The 22,810-nt window shown below is 42.5% G+C and overlaps 1 pseudogene; it reads left to right on the forward strand.

Annotated features, from left to right (window-relative positions):
* The first annotated feature begins 8,596 nt into the window (after window positions 1-8,596).
* Window positions 8,597-8,668, forward strand: LOC121994460 (annotated as a pseudogene).
* The last annotated feature ends 14,142 nt before the right edge of the window (window positions 8,669-22,810 follow it).

Here is a 22,810-nt window from a genome sequence, read left to right on the forward strand (position 1 = left end):
GGAATTTTCTTGAATTTATTAGGAGTTTCTGAATTTCCGGAAGGGGAAATCAGAAATTCTGATTTCAGTGTCTGGATCGGTCCGGGGACCGAACCAGGGAATCTCTGATCGGTCTGCGGACCGATCCAGAGTGTTGTGGATCGGTCTGCAGACCGATCCAGTAAGATCCAGAAAGCTTGAAGCGATCTGGTGAAGGACGGATCGGTCTGGGGACCGATCCAGGGGGTTTCTGATCGGTCTGGGGACCGATCAGGGCGTGCCGAATTTCTGATTTTTCAGCTGGTGTCTGAAATTTCAGTTATGGAAGTGGTGTTTTTGGATTTCTAAAGGTTTGGAACTCTCTAAGACATTGTTGGTGCAATGGTCAAGGGGGAGTTGACCTTGAGGGGGAGTTTTACCTAATTGTCAAGAGGGAGTTGACTTTTAGGGGGAGTTTTTACTCCAAAAGACTTTTAAGGATTAGTGATATGGGGTTATCACTAAGTTGATTGTTGAGTTTAGTATCAAGGGGGAAATTAAGAGTTTCAATGAAAGGTATGGGACTTTCATTAGGAAGAAACTCTTGACCTTGATACTCTCCTTTTTCTTTTTGATGTGTGTCAAAAAAAAAAAAAAAAAAGGGGGAGAGTGTTTATTGGAGAATTATTGGAGAACCCAAGTTAGGTTATCGGGTTAACCTAAGCTAGGGGAAGAATGTCAAGGAATGTTCAAGGTAGAACATTGGAATTCTTTTTGATGTGTGTCAAAAAGGGGGAGAATTATTGGAGAACCCAAGTTAGGCTATCGGGTTAACCTAAGGGGAGAATGTCCAGAGAATGTTCAAGGAAAGAACATTGGACATTGGAAGATGGTTGGGAAACCTAAGTTAGGTTATCGGGTTAACCTAATTTGATTATGAGTTTTGTCAAACATCAAAAAGGGGGAGATTGTTGGTGCAACCTTAGGTCAAGGTTGACCTGGTTGACCCGACTCGAGGTGACTTGACTCGAGTTGTATTTTGATGTTTGACTTGGGAAGATTGTCGGTGCAACCTTAGGTCAAGGTTGACCTAGTTAAGTTGCATGTTGATGTTTGACACTAGTGAGAGAATTCTATTCTTGATATGGGACAAGAATAGATGTTTGGGAGATTATTGGTGCAACCGTAGGTCAAGGTTGACCTGGTTGACCTGATTCGGGAAAAAGTCCAAGTATGGAGACTTGGCAACGGAAAAGTCAGGAGCTTGGCATGGAAAAGTCCAAGTATGGAGACTTGCATGGAAAAAGTCCAAGCAGGAGCTTGGCGAAAAGACCAAGTATGGAGACTTGGCAGGAAAAGTCAAGTATGGAGACTTGGCTGGAAAAGTCCAAGTATGGAGACTTGGCACGGAGAAGTCAAGCAGGGAGCTTGGCACGAGGAAAAGTCCTAACCGGGATGTTAGGCAATGGGAAAGCCCTAACTGGATGTTAGGCGGTTGGAAAGTCCGGTGAGTGAAGCGGGCGGTGAGAAAGTCCTAAGCGGGATGTTAGGCGATGTGGAAATCACGGTGAGTGAAGCGGTGGAAAGTCTGGTGAGTGAAGCGGGCAAGGAAAATCCGGATGGATCGGGGATGATCGGACTTACGGTGTTGGAAAGTCCAAGTAGGTCAAGGGGTGACGGATACTTGGCACGAAGAGGAAAATCCAGATGGATCGGGGATGATCGGACATCCGGTGTGGAAAAAGTCTAAGTGGGTCAAAGGATTGACCGGACACTTAGCGGGAGTGCTAGCAGGTCAAGGGAGTGACCAATGCTAGGCATGATGTACCAACAGTCAAGGTTGACCGGATGTTGGTGTGGAAGCCTTAGGTTTAGGGTGAGAAGTTTGGATCGGATGAGACCGATCCAATGATATAGCTCATCGATCGACGGTGACCGATCGGTGACCGATCGATATGCTATTGATGGTTATCGATCGGTCGGTGACCGATCGATCGAAGCTCTGTTTGGTTCTTGATCGATCGGTGACCGTCGATGGCAACGAAGCGGTGATCGGTCCGCAGGCCGATCGAAGCCATCTGATCGGATGCGTGGACCGATCGAGACGGCATCGCGAGAAGGGAAAGGAAGGGATCGGTGCGTGAACCGATCCACCTCTCTCGATCGGTCCGGGCCGATCGAGACGATCCACCTCTTCACGATCGGTGCGCGGGCCGATCGAGTTCTAGCCGTTGCGACGCAACGGCTAGTTTTTTGTTTCTTCTTCGCGGTATAAAGGGGTGAGGGATTCTGGCTTCTTCTTCTTACGAAGTACTCTTCACAAGCTTCGCTTCTTCTTCTTCTGAGCTTTGTTGAGCTCGTTGGGTGCTAAAGCTTCGCGTGAGCTTCTTCCTGTTGCTGGTTTTCTAGCTAGGCTTGGATCCGAGAAGCTGCTGCTTCACCAGGGTTCCTGCTGACTTCAAGAAGGCAAGCAAGTGTTGTTTACATTTCTGTTCTTGTTTTCTTGTTCCTATTTGTACTCCTATTGCTGTTGCAAAGATTGTGGTGAGGTTTCTCCACCCACAAGGAGTATCTATTAGCCGGGTTTCCGGGGACTCATCCACCGACGGATTGGTAGGCTTCGTCCACCTTACGGACACGCCGAGGAGTAGGAGTTCATCTCCGAACCTCGTTATATGGTTTGTCTTTCTTCTCCTTCTTAGTTTCTTCCTTGTATTTCCGCTGCGCTAACCTAGATCGTAGGAAGAAACGAGAAAGATTGGGGTCGGCTATTCACACCCCCCTCTCTAGCCGTACGAAGGATCCTAACAAGTGGTATCAGAGCGAGGCCGCTCTTCGACGGATCAACACCCGGGGGAGCACGGGCTAGAGATGGATCTCTATGGAGAAGATGTCACCATTCCACCCTTCTACGAATGCGGCGACTTCGCGTATTGGAAGGTAAGGATGAAGTATTTTCTTATGACTAACATAATGAATTGGTTTTGTGTACAAGAAGGATTTACTCCTCCGGTGGATAAGGAAGGAAAATCACTTGAGAAGAAGGAGTGGACAAGAGAACAAATTCACAAATCCGAAATCAACGAAGAGGTAACGAAAATAATTGAATTTTCATTGCCTACTAACATCTTGTGTAAGATAGGTTACAACAATGCCAAGGAATTATGGGATAACTTGGCCAAGTACCATGAAGAGAGCTCCACTTCAAGCCATGAAGAGGAGCCTAGTGAGCCAAGTAGCTCACATCATGGAGGGAGCAAATTGGAAGTTGAGGGTTACTCAACATCTAAAGAAGAAGAGGAAGTGAGTTCTTCTTCAAGATCGGAGCACGAAGAAGAAGCTTCTACCTCCGGGAGGGATGAAGAAGAGAGCATCCATTCATCCTCAACCCTAGGTAACTCAAACACTTTAAGTTCAAGTAAATTGCATATAATGTGTTTTGAGTGTAGGGAATTTGGGCACTACAAGAGTAAGTGTCCAAAGAGGGTTAGAAAGACTCCACCGGCGCCAAAAGTCAAGGAAGCCGGAGTCCCGACACGCAAAGGCAAGGAGCACGTGGTATGCTTCCAATGCAAGCGAAGGGGACATTATCGGAGTCAATGTCCAAGGGGGAGGCAACCTCACAAGGACAAGGGATGCACATCGATAGGGGGAGCTAAGGCAAACCCCAAGGTACCTTTTAAGGCACACTATTGCAATTCAAATAAGAAACATGCTAGTAGTTTTATTGCTATTGCAAATAATGATGAGCATGTTAACACTAGAAATCAACACATGTGCTTAGGTGCTAAACATATTAGCCTAGGTAAGGATAACACTAGAAATACCAACCCTAGGTTTAACGCTTCTAAAGTTAAGGAAAACCTAGGTAGAAATCCCAAGAAGACTAGACACATGCCTAGGAATGCCTCAAAGAAAAATGACAAATCAAAAATTGAGGTACTAGAGAAGGAGAATCAAGTCTTGAGGTCAAGACTTGATACTTTGGAAAATACTCTTAAGAACTTGGAGAAGTCATCTCTAGGGTTTAAGGGTCAAAAACCAATGTCCAAGGACAAAAAGGGTTTGGGTCACAAACTTAAGTCCCAAGTGGTCAAGCCCACTTATCATAATGTTCCATTCGATTATGGAACAAAACCTAGGGCTAGGAAGACCATTGCCAAGGTCACAAGGGGAGTCACCCCTAGAGTTGATCTTGATGAGTCCCAAATGGCCAAGGCTTTAAAGCCTAAGAGGGTCATTAGGAGGGTTGCTAGGGAAGTTATCCCTAGTGAATATTTAGTGAACCCAATGAGCTCAAGTAGGTATTGGGTTCCTAGGAGCATTTTCTCTACCCCATAGATGGGTTAGAGAGTGTCAACTCCAATAAGAAGGGTAGTTAACCCAACTTTGAGGAAATTGACACTCAAGGAGCATTTTCAAGGTTTTGTTAACCTTTGAAAATGAAATAGAATTACTAGTTACTCCTTGAAGAGCTAAATGTGCCTAATGGTGGAAATATCATTTTTAATCTTAAGTGGCACAATTTGAGGAAAACCTAGGGAAATACCATAATTGGGATTTTGGTTTCCCTTAGGGATATAAGGGCAATCTAGGATTAGATGTTAAATTAGCTAAGTGATTAAGGATACTTAGATAGGTAATCTAGGTATTTTATTTGTGTTAACTTACCATGATTGGTTGCCATATGCCATGCCATGACATCATGTTTAGTTTTATTATCATTTGAAATGTCATGATAATGCTTAGGCTAGTTTTTATGTCATGTTTATTTAAGTTTCAAACTTTATGCCATGTCATCATCTCTTGCATTAATAATCAATTGAATTGATTTAAGGATGAAAAACACATTTTGATATTGAGATCAAATTTGTGTTTAGAAAATGCATGAGACCTTAGTCTAAGATACCTAAACCCATATCTCACATCAAATTGACTTGAATGTGGTTTGATACACCTTAGATGTGTGTGAGATATTAGGATCATGAGTTAGGATCAAGGTGCATAGTCCTTGTACCTAGATGAGCCTAATTCAAGAAATGGGGATCATAGGGAAAGCTTGTGTACAAGTCATGTACATCTAGCCCTAAGATTATGGTCCTAAATTCAAATGGTTTTAAAAGCATTTTAAAATTGATTTGAAAAACCTTGATGAAGCTTTCCTAGTGATAGCATTCATCATTGAACATTGTGATACAAAGTTGAGCTAAACTTGAACTATTTCAAAGTTTTTGAACTTTGTATCAAGATTGAAAAATGGAAGTTATTTTCATAGAAAACTATTTTTCCATGATAGTGTATGATATGAGGAATGTATCCTCAAAGTTTCGTAATTTTTGGAATTTTCTTGAATTTATTAGGAGTTTCTGAATTTCCGGAAGGGGAAATCAGAAATTCTGATTTCAGTGTCTGGATCGGTCCGGGGACCGATCCAGGGAATCTCTGATCGGTCTGCGGACCGATCCAGAGTGTTGTGGATCGGTCTGCAGACCGATCCAGTAAGATCCAGAAAGCTTGATGCGATCTGGTGAAGGACGGATCGGTCTGGGGACCAATCCAGGGGGCTTCTGATCGGTCTAGGGACCGATCAGGGCGTGCCGAATTTCTGATTTTTCAGCTGGTGTCTGAAATTTCAGTTATGGAAGTGGTGTTTTTGGATTTCTAAAGGTTTGGAACTCTCTAAGACATTGTTGGTGCAATGGTCAAGGGGGAGTTGACCTTGAGGGGGAGTTTTACCTAATTGTCAAGAGGGAGTTGACTTTTAGGGGGAGTTTTTACTCCAAAAGACTTTTAAGGATTAGTGATATGGGGTTATCACTAAGTTGATTGTTGAGTTTAGTATCAAGGGGGAAATTAAGAGTTTCAATGAAAGGTATGGGACTTTCATTAGGAAGAAACTCTTGACCTTGATACTCTCCTTTTTCTTTTTGATGTGTGTCAAAAAAAAAAAAGGGGAGAGTGTTCATTGGAGAATTATTGGAGAACCCAAGTTAGGTTATCGGGTTAACCTAAGCTAGGGGAAGAATGTCAAGGAATGTTCAAGGTAGAACATTGGAATTCTTTTTGATGTGTGTCAAAAAGGGGGAGAATTATTGGAGAACCCAAGTTAGGCTATCGGGTTAACCTAAGGGGAGAATGTCCAGAGAATGTTCAAGGAAAGAACATTGGACATTGGAAGATGGTTGGGAAACCTAAGTTAGGTTATCGGGTTAACCTAATTTGATTATGAGTTTTGTCAAACATCAAAAAGGGGGAGATTGTTGGTGCAACCTTAGGTCAAGGTTGACCTGGTTGACCCGACTCGAGGTGACTTGACTCGAGTTGTATTTTGATGTTTGACTTGGGAAGATTGTCGGTGCAACCTTAGGTCAAGGTTGACCTAGTTAAGTTGCATGTTGATGTTTGACACTAGTGAGAGAATTCTATTCTTGATATGGGACAAGAATAGATGTTTGGGAGATTATTGGTGCAAGGAGGTCAAGTTGACTGGTTGACCTGATTCGGGAAAAAGTCCAAGTATGGAGACTTGGCAACGGAAAAGTCCAAGCAGGGAGCTTGGCACTGGAAAAGTCCAAGTATGGAGACTTGGCACTGGAAAAGTCCAAGCAGGGAGCTTGGCACGCGAAAAGACCAAGTATGGAGACTTGGCACGGGAAAAGTCCAAGTATGGAGACTTGGCACTGGAAAAGTCCAAGTATGGAGACTTGGCACGGAGAAGTCCAAGCAGGGAGCTTGGCACGAGGAAAAGTCCTAACTGGGATGTTAGGCAATGGGAAAGCCCTAACTGGGATGTTAGGCAGTTGGAAAGTCCTGGTGAGTGAAGCCAGGCAGTGAGAAAGTCCTAACTGGGATGTTAGGCAGTGTGGAAATCCTGGTGAGTGAAGCCAGGTGGAAAGTCCTGGTGAGTGAAGCCGGGCAAGGGAAAATCCAGATGGATCAGGGATGATCGGACTTCTGGTGTTGGAAAGTCCAAGTAGGTCAAGGGAGTGATCGGATACTTGGCACGAAGAGGAAAATCCAGATGGATCAGGGATGATCGGACATCTGGTGTGGAAAAGTCTAAGTGGGTCAAAGGGATTGACCGGACACTTAGCGGGGAGTGCTAGCAGGTCAAGGGAGTGACCGAATGCTAGGCATGATGTACCAACAGGTCAAGGTTGACCGGATGTTGGTGTGGAAGCCTTAGGTTTAGGGCTGAGAAGTTTGGATCGGACTGCAGACCGATCCAATGATACATGGCTCATCTGATCGGTCTGGTGACCGATCAGTATGCTACTGATGGTTATCTGATCGGTCTGGTGACCGATCAGATACCGAACAGAAGCTCTGTTGATTCTTGATCGATCGGTGACCGTCGATGTAACGAGCGGCGGTGATCGGTCACGACGATCGGGCCATGTCTGATCGGCGTGGACCGATCGAGACGGCATCGCGAAGGGGAAAGGAAGGATCGTGCGTGAACCGATCACCTCCTCTGATCGGTCCGCGGCCGATCGAGACGATCCACCTCTTCACGATCGGTGCGGGCCGATCGAGTTCTAGCGTTGCGACATACGGCTAGTTTCATTGTTTCTTCTTGGCGGTATAAAGGGGTGAGGGTTCTCAGGCTTCTTCTTCTTACGGAAGTACTCTTACACTGAAGCAGCTTCTTCTTCTTCGAGCTTTGTTGAGCTCGTTGGGTGCTAAAGCTTCGCGTTTGCTTCTTCCTGTTGCTGGTTTTCTAGCTAGGCTTGGATCCGAGAAGCTGCTGCTTCACCAGGGTTCCTGCTGACTTCAAGAAGGCAAGCAAGTGTTGTTTACATTTCTGTTCTTGTTTTCTTGTTCCTATTTGTACTCCTATTGCTGTTGCAAAGATTGTGGTGAGGTTTCTCCACCCACAAGGAGTATCTATTAGCCGGGTTTCCGGGGACTCATCCACCGACGGATTGGTAGGCTTCGTCCACCTTACGGACACGCCGAGGAGTAGGAGTTCATCTCCGAACCTCGTTATATGGTTTGTCTTTCTTCTCCTTCTTAGTTTCTTCCTTGTATTTCCGCTGCGCTAACCTAGATCGTAGGAAGAAACGAGAAAGATTGGGGTCGGCTATTCACACCCCCCTCTCTAGCCGTACGAAGGATCCTAACAGTTCCTTGGTCTTGATTACCCAGGTAAGAAAAATTCGAATGATTCCTCCACCCAGGGTTGTATGTGTTGGAGTACGGATTGTGCTGCCTTTGGTTATAACTGACTATTGCATTACATTGCTCAAGTTGATTTATTTGTGCAGATAATGGCCCTAGGGGGTAAGTTTCTTGAGCATGGTCTGAACTTACGCAGGTCTCGCACACACATACAATTGCATTGGTCGTACTATTCCCCATGGTCTCAAACTTTTTTGTCAGAGCATCCAACTTTGCAGGCATGAGCGTGACTACATCTACACCAAATTTTCCTGATGCCTTGATTGGATTTCCAGATAAAGGGCCTCCAGATCTTTTAGATGCCCACTGATGATGGTTCTGGGCTACATTTTCTATTATGTCTTCGGCTGCATATAAGATTTTGTTCATTAATGCCCCTCCTACTGCAGAATCGAGGGGCACCTTCGTGTGATAGATGATGTCATTATAGAATGTATGTAGCACCAACCACTTCTCAATCCCATGATGGGGACACTGTCGGAGCATACTCTTGAATCTGTCCCATGCTTCAAATAACGACTCTGAGTCTATCTGTTTGAAACTCACTATTAAGTTCCTCATGTGAGTTATTTTTCTTGGTGGGTAAAATTTATCCATAAATCATTGCTCACACTGTTCTCAAGATGCAATCCTATTCGCTAGCAAGGAATTAAGCCATTTCTTGGCTCTGTCCCTCAAAGAAAATCCAAAGAGAAGTAGTATCATCATTTCTGGTGGAACTCCATTCACCTTCATCATACTACAGATCTCATAAAAGTGTTCCAAGTGTTGGTTCGGGTCATCATGTAGTCCTCCTCCAAATTAACTTTGCTAAACCATATGGATTATTGCAAGCTTTATCTCGAAGTTGTTAGCTTCAATTGGTGGTCTGGTGATGCTCGATCGAAGCCTGCGTGCATAGGGTGATGTGTAGTCTTTCAAAGGTTTATCAGCTATCTCAGATGCTTCTTATTCTGCTTGGAGTCTTTGTAAGTTTCTTCTCCTCAAGAAAGTTCTATCGATCTCTGGGTCTAACGGTAGAAGTTTTCCGAAAGATTAGCTCTTCGCATGAAAGAACAAGGTATTGAATATTCTATGTGCAATAAGAAAATGAAGGTTTTTTTCAAAATAGATAGTAAAATGTAGAAATAAAATTGCAAAAATGAAAAAAAAACAAAAAGTAAAATGTAGAGAAAAACAAAGAAAATAAGATTTAGTCTAACTCAATATGATTATCGCTAATGTTATAAATGCAATCCCAGCAATGACGCCAAAAACTTGTTGTAGGACCGTTAGATTCGATAGAGGGGGGGGTGAATATCGATTAGAAATTTTAGAGTATAAACGCAGCGGAAAAGAAAAATAGACACAAATGTTTTTTACTTCGTTCGGAGCCTGTAACGACTCCTACTCGAAGGCCCGTACTCCGTGAGTACTTTCGTTGGGCAATTCACTAGCAGTTCGAAATAATGATTACAAAAAATAGTACAATGAATGCTAATGAAAATGAAAAGCAAATACCGACAATAAAGACAAGAAAGGAGCGTAGTGTCGGAGCTTTGTTAGCGTCGCAGAAGTGCAGAGCAGTGGAAGACTTTTCTTTTCGTTGTTGTTCTGAAGCTCTCCTCTGACCCTTCTTTTATATGAGGCTCGGGGCACCCTGGATGCCTTCCGGGCGCCCTGGTAAGACGTGGCAAGTCCAACCAGCGAGCTCCACGTGGCGACGCGCGATCAGGATAAAATTTTCCTCCCGGGCGCCCGGATCCCTTCCGGGCGCCCGGACCTCCGGGCGCTCGGATTCCTTCCGGGCGCCCGGACCCTGTTTTCCCGCAGAATCCATCCTGCAAGATAAACGTTAGTCCGAAGGCAAATTTACCCTGCAACACAGATTGTTAGCAAAAGCAAAGTGAGTATGAATTAGCAAAAATAGTATGACTTAGATTCCGTCTTTCCGAGACCGGAATCTAGTCACGATCTCGACTTAGATATCCGAAATGGATCTAAGCCGGATCGACGCCTAATGTTCCCTTCCTGGGAATGCATCCTCGCCGTCACTCCCCTCCAGTGACTTACCTCACTTACCTGCCAGACGTCCGGTCAGCCCGTCGACCCGTCTGGACTTCTCACCAAGCGTCCGGTCAGCCCGTCGACCCGCTTGGACTTCTCGCCAGCTATCCGGTCAGCCCGTCGACCTAGCTGGACTTCGTGCCAGACATCCGGTCAGCCCGTCGACCTGTCTGGACTTCTCCTGCACACTCGATCAAAGTGTCAGACAAAAACAAACTAACTTAACCTGATTTGTCATTCATCAAAACCTGGGTTAAATCGTTAGTGCTAACCGCACCAACACTTGTTACGTCCTGTAAGTGCACGGTTACATCGTTAGTAATACAAAAGATATCGAACCCACAGGGACTGGTTATAAGTACTACCTATCGCCCACATAGAATTAGCTAAACTATCAATGGTCTGAAGTTATCTATTGAGAAGGAAAGATGAAACCTAGAAGGAAGATGAACGACCTAGAGGTAAAGTTGTTTATCTCGGTTTGAGGAGTATTCTAGGAGTTCGATTTCGTTGTGGTGTGTACTAATGTGTCACGATCTACCATTTTCCTATCTTCAATTAACGTGCCCTTATAGGAAGTTATGAAGGAATTGTTGTTGATTGCTACTCGAAACACCGTTCTGTTTCTCCTGTACAAAAATTTGTACAAGCACATAACTTAACCTAGCTACCCATGAGCTCTACTGAAGTTAGACTTGGATTGCAAACGATGCTTAACATTATTAATCCAAGTTGCTCTTCAGATGTTAAACTTGGATTGGAAACGATACTTAACATTTTTACTCCAAGTTTAATCGATGTGATCTTCCTAAGTTAAACCATATTACAGAAGTTGATTAAATATCTATTTCAAAAATTGGCTTCCAGGTTATACATTTCTTTGTAAGCAAATAACCTCTTCATCTTTTACCGTATTCCTCTTCTTATCCCGGACGTTGTGTGGGCAACGATCTACTGAGATGAGAACCACCAAAGCTCCTTCTTCTCCTTGCAAGATTCGGCCACCACAAGTACTCCAAGAATAGATGTGGTTCGGCCACCACCACCAAGCTCCAAGGGATGCTTCCTTTCTCTCCTTCTTCTCCAAGCTAGAATCTAGCCACCTTCAAGCTCCATGAGATTATAAGGTCCGTCCAATGAAGAAGAAAGAAAAGGAAGAAGGAAAAAACAATAGGGTCGACCACCACCAAGGAGGAAAAGAGAGGAAGAAAAAAGAATAGAGTCGTTCCCTTGAAGGCACCTCTACCCTCTCTTTTATAATCCTTGGCCTTGGCAAATAAAATAATTAATTGATAAAATCAATTTTCTTTTCTCTAAACAACATGGTCGGCCACCTATTAGCACAAACAAGGAAAGTTTAATTCACACAAGAATTAAAACTTCCTAATTTGTTTCCGAAAATTTATTAAAAAAATTCTCTAATAATTTTTCCCTTCATGGTGGGTTATAAAAGGAATTTTTATAAATTAAAATCTTTCTTTTAAACATGTGGATGATTTCCGAAAAGGAAAGTTATCTCTAAAATTAAAATCTCCTTTCAATCTACAAATAAGGAAAGATATTTATTCTTTTCTTAATCTTTTATAAACAATTATAAAAGGAAATATTTAATTTTAAACTCTCTTTTAAATCATGAACATGGTTACAACAAAGGAAAGTTTTCTTAAAATTAAAATCCACCTTTCAATCTACAAATAAGGAAAGATTTCAAATCTTTTTTTAATCTTTTGTAGAAAGCAATAAAAGGAAAGATTTAAATTTTAAACTCTCTTTTAAAATCATGTTATCCACATAAGAAAAAATTTAAATAAAATCCCTTTTATATTACATGTGGCCGGCCACACCTAGCTTGGACTCCAAGCTAGGGTCGGCCACTAATCTTGGCTCAATCCTTGGGTCTTGGCCGGCCCTAGCTTGGGTTCCAAGCTAGCTTGGCCGGCCACCAAGCTACGATAGGCTACGATAGGGTAAGAAGGTGGGTATAGGTGGGTATAATTCTCTACATACAAGAGGCTACGATAGGGACCGAGAGGAGGATTTGGTTTTGGTCTCCTGATGAAAATAAGCTTCCCGTGTTCGCCCCGAACACACAACTTAATTTCATCAATAATAATTCATACCACTAAAGAATTATTATTGAACTACCGTACCAATCCCAAATTATATTTTGGGCTCCTTCTTATTATGAGTGTGTTAGTCTCCTTGTGTTTAAGATGTCGAATGTCCACTAATTAAATGAGTTACTGACAACTCAATTAATTAATATCTTAGTCCAAGAGTAGTACCACTCAACCTCATCGTCATGTCGGACTAAGTCCACCTGCAGGGTTTAACATGACAATCCTTATGAGCTCCTCTTGGGGTCATTCTCAACCTAGATTACTAGGACACAGTTTCCTTCTATAATCAATAACACACACTATAAGTAATATCATTTCCCAACTTATCAGGTTTATTGATTTATCAAGTTAAATCTCTCCCATTGATAAGTCAAAGAAATAAATACTAAATATATGTGTTTGTTATTATATTAGGATTAATAGCACACACTTCCATAATAACTAAGGTCTAGTTCTTTTATCAAGTCAGTATAAAAAGAACTTACCTAAAATGGTCCTACTCAATACACTTAGAGTGTACTAGTGTAATTTATTAGTCAAGATAAATTAATCCCTAATCACACTACGACTTTACCGACAGTTTGTTCTTTTCCATCTTAGTCGTGAGCAACTGTTTATAATTTATAAAGAACTGATAACATGATCTTCTGTGCGTGACACCACACACCATGTTATCTACGATATAAATTAATTAAACAACTACATTTAACATAAATATAGATATTTTTGACCAATGTGATTCTTTAGTTCAAAATAAATGTTTACAAAAGCTAGGCTTTTAGTATACATTCCAACAATCTCCCACTTATACTAAAAGACTATGCTGTCATAAATGTTGCCATACATCTGATTCCCAACCCTTCAACATGCCCATCAAAAGCTCTTGCCTTAAGGACCTTAGTGAAAGGATCTACAGGTTATCACCTGATGCAATCTAGGCGGCAACAACTTCTCCTCGTTATACGATGTCTCATATTGGGTGGTACTTGAACTCTATTGTGTTTACTTGTCTTATGAACTTATCTTTTCTTCGAGTTTTCTACTGCACCACTATTATTACAATAAATTGTAATAATTTTTGGACAAACCAAAAATCATATCTAAGTCCATCATGAAGTTTCTGAGTCATACAGCTTCTATGGTTGCCTTAGAGGCTGCCACATACTCAGCTTCTATGGTGGAGTTCGAAAAACATCTATGCTTAATACTCCTCCATTTTTATGGCTTTACCTCCTAAAGTAAACACAAAACCCTGAGGTCGACTTACTATTGTCCCTATCTGATTGGAAGTCAAAATATGTGTAACCCACAGGGATCAAATTATCTACCTTGTAAACTAGCATATAATCTCTAGTCCCTCTAGGGTACTTTAATATATGCTTTACGACAGTATAGTGTCCTGGTCCTGGGTTACTTCGATATCTGCTAACTATGCCCTGGGAAAAATAGATATCCAGTCTCATACATAGTATTACATAGGTTAAGCTTCCGATAGCCGAAGCATAAGGAACTGCCTTCATGTCCTTTATCTCCTTTAATGTCTTCGGAGACATTTCTTTAGATAAAGCTACCCCATGCCTAAAAGGTACAAAACCTTTCTTGGAGTCTTGCATGCTAAAACGAGCAAGGATTGTTTCGATATATGAAGCTTGGGATAAGCAAAATATTCTTTTCTTACGATCCCTTATTATTTTGATCCCAAGAATATATGCATTCTCCCAAGTCCTTCATATCAAATTGTTTAGACAATCATACCCTTACTTTCAACAACACTTTGATATTGTTTCTAACTACCAAAAATGTTATCTACGTATAGTACAAGAAATACCACCACGTTTCCATCACACTTCTTGTATACACAAGACTCATCCGGTTATTAAATAAATCCATAGGTCTGGATTACTTTATTAAACCGGATGTTCCAAGACCTTGAAGCTTTGCTTCAGTCCATAGACTATTTGAGCTTGCACATAAGACGCTTTTTGCCCTTTGCAATGAACCCTTTTGGTTGCTTTATATGGATTTTTTTTTTCAAGACTTCCATTAAGGGAAGTTATCTTGACATCCACTTGCCAAATCTCATAGTTCATATGAGTAACAATAGATAAAAGAATCCGGACAAACTTAAGCATGGCTACCAGTGAGAAAGTTTTCTTTTCCAACAAGCCTTGCTTTGAAAGTTTCCACCTTCCCATCTATCCCTCTTTTCCTATTGTAGACCCAACGGCTTTTACACCATCTGGTGGCTCTACAAGCTCCCAGAATTTATTAGAACACTTATATTCTAATTCTGTATTCATTTCTCAAAGATATTGCATCTTTATCTTGGAGTGCTTCGTCATATGTCTGGTAATTAAATTCATGTTCACCAGGGATCAAGTCCAAAAATTCTTCCAAAACATGAATATTTCAGGTTGCCTAACAACCCTCCCACTACGACGAGGAACTTTCTGTAATTGTGTATCATCTGTGATACGTGTTGCATTTTATTGTGATATTTGATCTTGTACAGTTGGTACTAGATTAGACGTGTCCTTTATTATTTCCTGAAGAACAAATTTACTTATGGGCTTATGATTTATTACATAGTCCTCTTCTAAAAATCGGGCATTGGTGCTAACAATGACCTTCTGATTTTTAGGACTATAAACCTCCTTTTGTTTCTCTAGGATAACCTACAAACAAGTGAACTCCTGTCCAACTTATCAGTGTCTCTCATGTTCTAGACCATCCAAATTTGAATATGCTTCAGACTAGGCTTACGCCCATTCTGCAATTCTATGGGAGTAGAGAGTTCTGACTTAGAAGGTACTATGTTCACTTCCGTTTCCAGTGTATATCCTCAAAATGAATTTTGGTAATTCTGAATAACTCATTATTGATCTAACTATTTCCATAAGAGTCCTTTACCTTCGTTCTACTACACCATTCTATTGGGGTGTACCAGGTGCAGTTAGTTGGGATTGAATCCCGACTTCTGATAAGTGACTCCTAAACTCTCCCAAGAGGTACTTGCCACTACGATCTCAGCGTAGTGTCTTGATACTTTTACCTTGACGTTACTCTACATCAGCCTAATACTCTTTGAACTTATCAAAGCACTTAGACTTGCGGCGCATCAAGTAAGTGTACCCATCTTTTGAATAGTTGTCTATAAAATAGACAAAATATTCGAAACCACCTCTTTCCTGGATAGTCATAGATCCACACAAATCAGAATGAACCAATTCCAACACATCTTTGGCTCTATATGTTAGATCGAGAAGTGCTAGAGGGGGGGGTGAATAGCGCTCATGGCTATTTCGTTCGATTCGTAAAACTATCGGAGTTAAAACACGCAGCGGAATAAAGAAAAACACACAGAAGGAACAAGAGGATTTACTTCGTTCGGAACCTAGATCGACTCCTACTCGAAGGCCCGCGATCCTTGATCGCTCTCCGTGGGAAACAACTATAAGCTTGATAAGGTTTACAAATATTACAATTTACAGCTTAATTTAAACAGAAATCTTATACCGACAACAATGGATGAAAAAGCGAAGCTCCGGGTCATCGGTGTCAAGTCGCAGCACTTCCGGGTTGTCGATTTAGCAGCACACAGCAAGAGGATCACTTGGAATGAGTTGTACTGAGCTGCTGGTCGAAACCCTCTTATAAAGGGTGTTCAAGGCGCCTTGAAAGCCATTCAAGGTGCCTCCATGCTGCCGAGTCGCACGCGTGGATCAGCACAGACCTAGTCAAACTCTATCTGGTTCAAGGCGCCTTCAGCCTCTCCAAGGCGCCTTCAGCTTCATTTAAGGCGCCTCCAGTCTGCTGCGCTGGCTTTTCCTGGCTCGCACCCGAGGCGCCTCCAAGCTCCATGGAGGCGCCTCGGACACTGTTCATCCGAGGTTAACTTGTGCTCCTTTGGTCCTGCAAAAGTGTTAGTCCCAAACACATACCCTACAAAACAAAGTTAGCATAAAACAACTGTAAATTTGATAACAGAATATAATGACAGTCTCCGGACTGTCCGGGTCTGACTTCGGATTTCCAACCGGAAACCCTAGGTCGACCCGACGCCTACTGTTCCCTCTACTCCACTCAGGAGATTTACCTGATGCCAGTGCGATCCTCCAGATCGACTGAACTTTTGCTCGGTGCTCGATGCTTCCGGACTTTCTGCTGGACTTCCGCTTCCCGGCTGGTCCAGTCTTTCACCTGGTTCGCAACACCAGGACTTTCCACCTAGAGTTACCCCCCCCCTAGGACATTTTCCTGAAGCACTCGACCCACCAAGACTTTCCGCATAGGGTTACCACCCCCTATGAGCTAGGGTTACCACCCCCTAGGGTTTTCACCTACCTAACCACAGTTAGGACTTTCCTGAAACACTTAGTCAAGCACGTTAAATCACAACACACCTTAACTTTGAATCCTTTGCCATTATCAAAACTCAGGTTCGATCGTCGGATGTTTCCCGCACCAATAATCTCCCCCTTTTTGATTATGGCAACCCAAATTCAAAATTAAGTTAAAACAAATGCATAACTATATCAACAGGTTTTAAGTGAGCAAGCTTAAGTATATAAATTCAAATAAAGCATAACTTAAGCTAACACTTAAACTTTGTGAAGCTCCCCCTTAATACAAGGCTTCCTTTTACTTTTGAATTAGATAGATTTTTACTTTTTAAATTTCCTACTCTCTCCCTTTGCCATTTATCAAAAAATAAGCCAGTTGTAGATTTTTACTTTTGAATTTCATACTCTCCCCCTTTGCCATTTACCAAAAAATAAGCCAGTTGACAGCAAGTTTTAAGTTTCTAGAAAAAACAGATTTAGTTTTTGAAAAAAGACTTATGTATTACTTAGCTTAAAATTAAGTTTTACTGAAAAAATGTTAGTTAAGGGAGAAAGAGGATTTTAAAAAGGAATATTTTTCTCTTAATTTAAAAAAAAGTTGCAAATCATTTTGAAGTTTCTTTTTACTTAGCAAAAAAAAAATTTGAAATACATGAGTTAACTTTTGCAAGTAAAGAAATATACTTTTAAAACTTTTAGCTAAGTATAGAATTAATCTTATAGGTAACTTAACAAAAATTCATAAAGATAGCTAAGTTTGAGGGTTGCTATATGAGTCAGTTAGCTAAACCTTTTGCAAATATTGAATTTTGAAAGTATAACTTAAGTGAAAAGATACTTAGCTTAATAAAATAATATTTATTTTTGAAAAAATTAGGAGTAAGAACTTGTTAATTTTTAGGACGCAGAGGGAGCAGCTAAAAGTTTAGGTTATTTATTCAGTTGGTCCTTAAGTCCAAGCATGAGTCAAGTTAAATAGTTGTTAACTTATTAATTTGTTTTGATCAGGTATCAGAGCCCTAAAGTACAAGCATGCTTAAGCTTAATATTTCCATTTCCTTCACCAACTATCTAACCTTTAGCTACTTGATGATTGCCTAGAGGACAGCAGCTTTCACCTGGTTAGTCAAGTTAAGTCATTTAGTCCAGTTAGATTTGACTAAGGCTGGAAGACTTGACTTGATTACTGTTAATAAAGTATTTAACGCCCAGACTCATATTGATGCACAGAAATAACCATTCTTGAGTCCAGGCTATACCCTATGCATCTCACACCATTCTATGTTTTTCAACACAAGCAAGGTATACCTAGGTGTTTGTGAGATGCTCTGGCTTAAATCTAGGGGAACGGGATTTCTACGGGGAAAGCCTAAGCTAATTCCATATTTTCAAAACCTAGGAAAATGGGATTTTTTAAAATTATTATTTTTCCTAGAATATTTAAGAAAAAATGATTTTGAAATTATACTCACAAAAAAGTGACAAATAAGTACTGAATTAAAACATAAGTCAGCTAAACATAAGATAATCAACTCCAAGATACAACTAAAAGGTGAGTGAAATATCCAGATCCAAAAAGTGAATGACATATCCAGACAATCTAAAAAGATAGAGTCAAGCAGGTGGATCGTCAGCTGGAGGATCGACTAGAGGCTGCTCTGGTGTCGGCTAAGGCTATCCCTGAAGTCGTATCTCGCCTCGGAGAGACGCAAACCCTGCCGCCATCTCGGATCGCATAGATCGAAGGAAGCGATGGCTATCTAGTACAGCTCGTCGCGTCTGAGAGGACTGGATCTCGAGCCGAGTGAGTCTGTCCTCGACAGAAAGTGGTGCTGACATCGAAGGACCGGCAGATGTAGAGGGTCCAGCAGAGGTGGAAGGATCTGAGAAAAAGTCCTCGGCTAAGAAGTCGTCCCACTCCTCTCCCTCACCTGGTATATCCTCGGCCTCTGGATCGATAGGGGCAGCGGCTGGCTGTGGTCGACCTGTCCAGGCTAGAACTCCATCAGCGTTGACCTCAGCATGGGCTAGTCTACAACTGCGTGACCCTAGTTCCTCGTATATGGTTAAAGGGATAATTGTTCCTATGGTCACATCTATACCCTCGATGGTCGAAAAGATGGGAGTTAAAATATGACAGTAGGGCATATGCACTATACGGGAAGTGACTATACTAGATGCTGAGATGATGTTCTGGAACATGTGTAAGGTTATATCAATGTCTAACCGATGACTCAAGGCATATAGAAAGAATGAATGTGAAGATCGCATCTTCGGGACATCTCGAGATGAGATCGGCAATATGCAGGCTGTCAGGACCCGATACATGACATAGTCCTGGACTCTAAGAGAAACTGACCTGAACTCAGTCAAGCCGAGTGGTCTCTCCAAAAAAAATACGTATAGATAGTGTCTAACGTAATATGAGAGTAGGGATCGCCAAATGGCAGATCTCTACCGGGGGTAGCAAAGGAAGGTACACTCTGATGCTCTAAGCCCTAAAGCGGTACATAACAAAGTGGGGGTAAGCTGAATGTCAGTGCTACCAACTCTAGAGGAGTATGTTCTATCATCAACCCTTTCAAGGTTGTGATAGAACTGTGCACATAAATCATGATTTATTGCATTACTGCAATAAACCAATTTGTCCAGCTGATAGTATTCTGTCATCTAGACCGATGGGTGACAGAACTGACTAAAAAAGGGCCTATTTACGTATCTAGGTTTGATAGGGTTAAATTTAAAGCTAGCAAATGTAGCCCTAAATTGGTCGGTTGGGAATCTGGGGTCGGCTGATGGGAGTCTAGCCAGATTGGGATCGACTTGACGTTGTTTCCTATTTTCAACATTTTTACACAAAAATTGGCAAAATAAGCACAAAGATTATGTAAAAATTGACTGGGAAGTGTTTAGATTTTACCTAGGAGGCATTGTGGGGTGTAGAAGGGGAAGAACAGGTTGAAGGCGCCTTAGATCGTGAAGAAATCGCACACGAGCTTTGGGTTGTGTTTCGGCAGAACACGAACAGAATAAGCTTCTGTTTGTGGCAATATGAAGAATTGAAGGCACCTTAAACATGAGTTTAAGGTGCCTTATAAAGGCATTGGAGGCGCCTCGGACATGATCCGAGGCGCCTTAGTCTCAGACGGCGGGAATTTTCCCGCCGCTTTCTAGGGCGCCTCCCGTGTATTGTTGGTGCAACCTTAGGTCAAGGTTGACCTGGTTGACCCGACTCGAGGTGACTTGACTCGAGTTGTATTTTGATGTTTGACTTGGGAAGATTGTCGGTGCAACCTTAGGTCAAGGTTGACCTAGTTGAGTTGCATGTTGATGTTTGACACTCGTGAGAGAGTTCTATTCTTGATGTGAGACAAGAATAGATGGTTGGGAGTTTATTGGTCCAACCCTAGGTCAAGGATTGACCTGGTTGACCTGAAAAGTCCAAGTATGGAGACTTGGCACTGGGAAAGTCCAAGCAGGGAGCTTGGCACGCGAAAAGTCCAAGTATGGAGACTTGGCACTGGAAAAGTCCAAGCAGGGAGCTTGGCAAGTGGGAAAGTCCTAACTGGGATGTTAGGCAGTGTGGAAAGTCCTGGTGAGTGAAGTCAGGCAGTGGGAAAGTCCTAACTGGGATGTTAGGCAGTGTGGAAAGTCCTGGTGAGTGAAGCCAGGCAGTGAGAAAGTCCTAACTGGGATGTTAGGCAGTGTGAAAACCCTAGTGAGTGAAGCTAGGTGAAAGTCCTGGTGAGTGAAGCCGGGCAAGGGAAAATCCAGATGGATCAAGGGTGATCGGACATCTGGTGATGGGAAGTCCAAGTAGGTCATAGGAGTGACCGGATACTTGGTACGGAGAGAAAAGTCTAAGTGGGTCAAAGGGATTGACCGGACACTTAGCGGGGAGTCCTAGCAGGTCAAGGGAGTGACCGGATGCTAGGCGCAATGTACCAACAGGTCAAGATTGACCGGATGTTGGTTTGGACTTGGTTTGGGCGAAAACCATGAGTGGATCGATCCGGTGATCGATCCGGTGATCATGAATATTCGATCGGTCGGTGACCGATCGAATACATCGATGGCATCAGTGATATCGATCGGTGACCGATCGAGTCGATCAAAAGCCGAACAGAGGCGGGCGCGAGAGGCTGATCGGTCGGGGACCGATCGGCTGATCGGTCCCGGCCGATCAGAGATTCTGATCGATGCGTGGACCGATCGGGAGGCCTCGATCGGTCCATGGACCGATCAGGACGAACTAAGGCTTTTCCATGATCGGTCCAGGCATCGATCGTTCTAAGCTGCGCATGGCGGCTAGTTTCTTCATTGTTTCTTCTTCACAGGTATAAAGGATCGAGGCATCTTCGTGCTAGCTCTCTTTTTTTCTTCTTGCTGTTCTAAGTGTGCTGTGATTGAGCTTTGTTGAGCTTCGCGTGAGCTTCCCCGACTGGAACAGCTGCTGCTGTTAGGGTTTTTGAAGCTGCTATTTCATCCGGACTCCAGTCGACGAGAAAGCAAGATTGGTAGAGTGCTTGTGTATTCTTATTGTATTTCTTGCTTATTCTTTGTACTTGTACTCCTGTTTGCTGTTGCAAACAAGTGTGGCGAGGTTTCTCCACCCAGAAGGAGTTTTTATTAGCCGGTTTTCCGGGGACTCATCCACCGACGGATTGATTGGGTTCGTCCACCTTACGGACACGCCGAGGAGTAGGAGCATCATCTCCGAACCTCGTTACATCCTTGCGTTGAGGTTTGATTTCTTCTCCTGTTTTCTTTCTGCATTTAGTTTCCGCTGCGCTAACCCTAGTTTGTAGAAAGAAACGCGAGTGATTTGGGGCGGCTATTCACACCCCCCCCCCCTCTCTAGCCGAGTACGAAGAGATCCTAACAAGTGGTATCAGAGCGAGGTCGCTCTTCGCCGGATTAACACCCGAGGGAGCACAAGCTAGAGATGGATCAACTCGGAGAAGACATCACCATTCCACCCTTCTACAATCGCGACGACTTCGCGTATTGGAAGGTAAGGATGAAGTATTTCTTTATGACTAACATTGAAAATTGGACTTGTGTACAATTAGGTTTCACTCTTCCGATGGATAAAGAAGGAAAACCTCTTGAGAAGAAGAAGTGGACGAAGGAGCAAATCCACCAATCCACAATCAACGACGAGGTAATGAAAATATTTGAATTCTCATTACCTAACGATATATTGTGTAGGATAGATGGATACAACAATGCCAAGGAGTTGTGGAACAACTTGGCTAAGTTTCATGAGGGGAACTCCACTTCAAGCCATGAAGAGGAGTCAAGTGAGCCAAGTAGCTCACATCATGGAGAAGAGGAATTAGAAGTTGAGGGCTACTCAACATCTAAGGAAGAAGAGGAGGAGAGTTCTTCTTCAAGAATGGAGCAAGAGAAAGAAGCTTCTATCTCCGGAAGGGATGAAGAAGAAAGCATACATCCCACCTCAACCCTAGGTAACTCAAGCATTTCAATTTCAAATAAATTACACATAATGTGCTTTGAGTGTAGGGAGTATGGACATTACAAGAGTAAATGTCCAAAGAGGGTTAGAAAGACTCCACCGGCACCAAAGGTCAAGGAAGCTGGAGTCCCAACACGCAAGGGCAAGGAGCACGTGGTGTGCTTCCAATGCAAGCGAAGGGGACATTATCGGAGCCAATGTCCGAGAGGGAGGCAATCTCACAAGGACAAGAGATCGAGCACATGTATAGGGGGAGCTAGGGCAAACCCTAAGGTAATCTCTAAGGCACATTCTTGCAATTCTAGTAGGATGCATGCTAGTAGCCTTATTGCTATTGTCAAGAATGATAAGCATGTTAATTATAGAAATCGATACACATGCTTAGGTGCCAAACATGTGAGCCTAGATAAGGATAACACTAGGAAAGCCAACCCTAGAATTAACTCATCTAAGGCTAAGGAAAATCTAGGTAGAAATCCCAAATCATCTAGACATATGCCTAGGAATACCTCAAAGAAAAATGATAAATTAAAGCTTGAGGTATTAGAGAAAGAAAATCAAGTCTTGAGGTCAAGACTTGACTCTCTAGAAAAGGCTCTTGGGGATTTGACTCTAGGGTTTAAGGGTCAAAAACCAATGTCCAAGGACAAGAAAGGTTTGGGTCACAAACCTAAGTCCCAAGT

The sequence above is a fragment of the Zingiber officinale genome, chromosome 1B, assembly GCF_018446385.1.
Source record: "Zingiber officinale cultivar Zhangliang chromosome 1B, Zo_v1.1, whole genome shotgun sequence".
Taxonomy (NCBI): Eukaryota; Viridiplantae; Streptophyta; class Magnoliopsida; order Zingiberales; family Zingiberaceae; genus Zingiber; species Zingiber officinale.